Source organism: Oncorhynchus keta, unplaced genomic scaffold (genome assembly GCF_023373465.1).
Source record: "Oncorhynchus keta strain PuntledgeMale-10-30-2019 unplaced genomic scaffold, Oket_V2 Un_contig_2088_pilon_pilon, whole genome shotgun sequence".
In the NCBI taxonomy this organism is placed as follows: Eukaryota; Metazoa; Chordata; class Actinopteri; order Salmoniformes; family Salmonidae; genus Oncorhynchus; species Oncorhynchus keta.
The window spans coordinates 5,001-10,000 of NW_026282224.1; positions in this window are offsets into that span (position 1 = coordinate 5,001).

The following is a 5,000-nucleotide window of genomic DNA, read 5'->3' on the forward strand; positions in this document are numbered from 1 at the left end:
ATCTCGCTCAGCAGACAAAACATTACAAATAGCTAGCAGCAAAGTGGATTGGTCACGAAAGTCAGAAAAGCAATGAAAGTAATTGCTTACCTTTGATTATCTTCGGACGTTTGCACTCACGAGACTCCCAGTTACACAATAAATGTTCCTTTTGTTCGATAAAGAATATTTTCATATATATAATTATTTTTGGTGCGCGTTTTGTTCAGAAATCCACAAAATTCCAAATAGTATCCGCAGGTTACGGGCAGACAAATTCCAAATATTATCCCTAAAGTCCGTAGAAACATGTCAAACGTTTTTTTCACAATGCAAATAGTCTGGGTAGCCATTTGATTAGCAATTCGGGAGTCTTATGGTTTGGGGGTAGAAGCTGTTAAGAAGATCTTTGGACCTAGACTTGGCGCTCCATAACCGCTTGGCGTGCGGAGAGTCTATGACTTTGGTGGCTGGAGTCTTTGACAATTTTTCGGGCCTGACACCGCCTGCTATAGAGGTCCTGGATGACAGGTAGCTTGGCCCCAGTGATGTCCTGGGCCATACGCACTACCCTCAGTAGTGCCTTGCGGTCGGAAGTTAGAGCAGTTGCCGTTCCGGTTGCAGTACCAGGCGGTGATGCAGTCAGAATTCTCTCGAAGGTGTAGCTGTATAACTTTTTTGAGTTTCTAAGGACCCATGCCACATCTTTTCAGTCTCCTGAGGGGGAATAGACTTTGTTGTGCCCTCTTCATGACTATCTTGGAGTGTTTGGACCATGATAGTTTGTTGGTGATGTGAACACCAATGAACTTGAAGCTCTCAACCTGCTCCACTACAGTCCCATCGATGAGCGCGCTCTATCCTCCTTTTCTTGTAGTCCACAATCAACTCCTTTGTCTTGATCACGTTGAGGGAGAGGTTGTTATCCTGGCACCTCACGGCCAGGTCTCTGACCTCCTCCCTATAGGCTTTGTCGTCATTTTCAGTGATCAGTCCTACCACTGTTGTGTCAACGGCAAGCTGTTGGAGTCGTGCCTGGCCATGCAGTCATGGGTGAACAGGGAGTGCAGGAGAGGACTGAGAACGCACCCCTGAGGGGCCCCCATGTTGACGATCAGCGTGGCAGATGTGCTTATACCTATCCTTACCACCTGGGGGCATCCCTTCAGGAAGTCCAGGATCCAGTTGCAGAGGGAGGTGTTTAGTCCCAGGTTCCTTAGCTTAGTGATGAGCTTTCAGAACTCTATAGTCCTGAATGCTTAGTGCCCTCAAAAGTTCACGTTGAGATATGTCTGTTACTAGAACTCTGTGAAGCACGTACTGTGGCTTTGCGAAAGTATTCTCCTCCTTTGGCATTGGTCCTATTTTGTTGCCTTACAACCTGGAATTAAAATAGATTTGAGGTTTGTAATCATTCGATACATTGTAGATTGTAGATGCAAAATATTTTTTATAGTGAATCAAACAAGAAATAATAATACAAAAAAAACACAGAAAACTTGAGCGTGCATAACTATTCACCCCCCAAAGTCAATACTTTCTAGAGGCACCTTTTGCAGCAATTACAGCTGCAAGTCTCTTGGGGTATGTCTCTATAAGCTTGGCACATCTAGCCACTGGGATGTTTGCCCATTCTTCAAGGCAAAAATGCTCCAGCTCCTTCAAGTTGGATGGGTTCTGCTGATATACAGCAATTTTAAGTCATATATTCTCATTTGGATTGAAGTCTGGGCTTTGACTAGGCCGATGAAAAACATCCCCTCAGCATGAGGATGCCACCACCATCCTTCATTGTGGGGATGGTGTTCTCAGGGTGATGGGAGGTGTTGGGTTTGAGCCAGACATAGCGTTTCCCTTGATGGCCAAAAAGCTACATTTTAGTCTCATCTGACCAGAGGACCTTGTTTCATATGTTTGGGGAGTCTCCCATGGGCCTTTTGGCGAACACCAAACGTGTTTGCTTCTCTTTTTCTTTTTTTCTTTAAGCAGTGGCTTGTTTATGGCACTCTTCCGTAAAGCCCAGCTCTGTGGAGTGTACGGCTTAAAGTATTCCTGTGGACAGATACTCCAATCTCCTCTGTGGCGCTTTGCAGCTCCTTCAGGGTTATCTTTGGTCTCTTTATTTATTCTCTGATTAATTAATGCCCTCCTTGCCTGGTCCGTGACTTTTGGTGAGCAACCATCTCTTGGCAGTTTTGTTATTGTGCCATATTCATTCAATTTTTTTATAATAGATTTAATGAAGCTCCGTGGGATGTTCAAAGTTTCTAATATTTTTTTTAACCAATCCCTGATCTGTATTTCTCCACAACTTTCCCTTTGACCTCTTTTGAGTATGAAGAAGAAACGGAAGCTGCTGAGATTTATCTGTGCTTTTTCCACAACGTGGGGGGTGTTTTTGCCCAACTCGTAAAAAAGCTAGAGGAAACAAAATTCTGCATCACAGATGTTTACGAGGAAGTCCAAAAGTCCAGCCTCTATGAGGAGCTCTCCTCCACTGACCAGCCTCTATGAGGAGCTCTCCTTCACTGACCAGCCTCTATGAATAGCTCTCCTCCACTGACCAGCCTCTACGAGGAGCTCTCCTCCACTGACCAGCCTCTATGAGGAGCTCTCCTTCACTGACCAGCCTCTATGAGGAGCTCTCCTCCACTGACCAGCCTCTATGAGGAGCTCTCCTTCACTGACCAGCCTCTATGAGGAGCTCTCCTCCACTGACCAGCCTCTATGAGGAGCTCTCCTCCACTGACCAGCCTCTATGAGGAGCTCTCCTTCACTGACCAGCCTCTATGAGGAGCTCTCCTCCACTGACCAGCCTCTATGAGGAGCTCTCCTCCACTGACCAGCCTCTATGAGGAGCTCTCCTCCACTGACCAGCCTCTATGAGGAGCTCTCCTTCACTGACCTGGAGAAGGTTGTTGCCCTCAAAATGACAGAGATGGTCAGTATGGACCAACTCTATGAGGATCTCTCCTCCACTGACCTGGAGAAGGTTGTTGCCCTCAAAATGACAGAGACGGTCAGTATGGACCAACTCTATGAGGATCTCTCCTCCACTGACCTGGAGAAGGTTGTTGCCCTCAAAATGACAGAGACGGTCAGTATGGACCAACTCTATGAGGATCTCTCCTCCACTGACCTGGAGAAGGTTGTTGCCCTCAAAATGACAGAGACGGTCAGTATGGACCAACTCTATGAGGATCTCTCCTCCACTGACCTGGAGAAGGTTGTTGCCCTCAAAATGACAGAGACGGTCAGTATGGACCAACTCTATGAAGAGTGTTGTGCCGGGTGGAAATACAGAAAGCCAGACAGGAAACCACAAAATACACCAGTGAGAAGTGGGTGGCAGTTTTCCAAAACCTATGGAAAGCCAACTTAATCAATATGTTCAGGATTGTCTCATTTGTCCTCAGTGTGCCAGACTCAAATACCTTTGTAGAGAGGATTTTTCTCTCTGATGACCATTTAAAAGGTCAGACTCTAGAAACAGATGCAGCACAGAGCTGATCAAAAATGAACTTCAAATATCTGTGAACTGTGGCTTGTCATGTAATGACTTCTCTCTGGCTATGCAAAAGGACAAAAGACTGTTTGAATCAGTCAAGAGCAGCGAAACATAAGCAGACTTGGGGAGTGACTCACGCCCCTCTTTTCCTCTTTTGCATTTGAAATGTTAATTTTTTTTGCTGTTAAATTGTGATTTTGTTTGATTATTTATTTTGAGATATATTCACATACGTTTACATAATGATACAGTTTTAGTAAAGCTATAGACCAAATGGAATATGTATCCAGATGTTTTGCCTTTCCAATTGAATAAGAATATGAATACACACTGTAAATTCTTTCACACAACACCATACCTACACCGCTGTGGCACCGTGCTCTGCCCTTATTTGGTAGTGAGAAAGTTAGCAACGATTTTCCAGTTTTACATTTTTTAGAAACTTTTAGAATTTTTTAGAATCTTTTAGCATTTTTTTGAATTTTTTAGAATCTTTTTGAATTTTTTAGAATTTTTTAGAATTTTTTAGAATTTTTTAGAATCTTTTAGAATTTTTTAGAATTTTTTAGAATTTTTAGAATCTTTTAGAATTTTTTAGAATTTTTTAGAATCTTTTAGAATTTTTTTTCATTTCACTTCATCAACTTGGACTATTTTGTGTATGTCCATTACATTAAATCTTCTTTTTTTTTAAATCCATTAAATTACAGGTTGTAAAGCAACAAATTCGGAAAAACGCCAAGGAAGATGAATACATTTGCAAGGCACTGTATTTGGGCTGCAATCATAGAGACAGTTAACTCTACTGAACTCATCCTCTGCAGCAGAGGTAACTCTGGGTCTTCCTTTCCTGGTGTGGTCCTCATGAGAGACAGTTAACTCTACTGAACTCATCCTCTGCAGCAGAGTAACTCTAGGTCTTCCTTTCCTGGTGCGGTCCTCATGAGAGACAGTTAACTCTACTGAACTCATCCTCTGCAGCAGAGGTAACTCTGGGTCTTCCTTTCCTGGTGTGGTCCTCATGAGAGACAATTTAATTGTAAGCGCCTGATGATTTTTTTTGACTGCATTTGAAGAAACTTTCAGTTCTTGAAATTTTCCCGGATTGGCTGACCTTCATGTCTTAATTGAAATGTATTCCAGGTGACTAAATCATGAAGCTGGTTGAGAGAATGCCAAGAGTGTGCAAGGCTGTCATCAAGGCAAAGGGTGGCTACTTTGAAGAATCTCAAATATGAAATATATTTAGATTTTTTAAAACATTTTTGGGGGGTTACCTCATGATTCCATTTGTTTTATTTAATTTATTTAATAGTTTTGATGTCTTCACTATTATTCTACAATACAGAAAATAGTCTAAATAAAGAAATACCTTGTAATGAATAGGTCCAAACCTTTGACTGGTAATTTATCTTTATGTCTCTCTCTCCCCCTTTCTATCTCTCTCTCCTGTCTCTCTCTCTCTCTCTCTCTCCTGTCTCTCTCTCTCTCTTTCTCCCTATCTCTCTTTCTC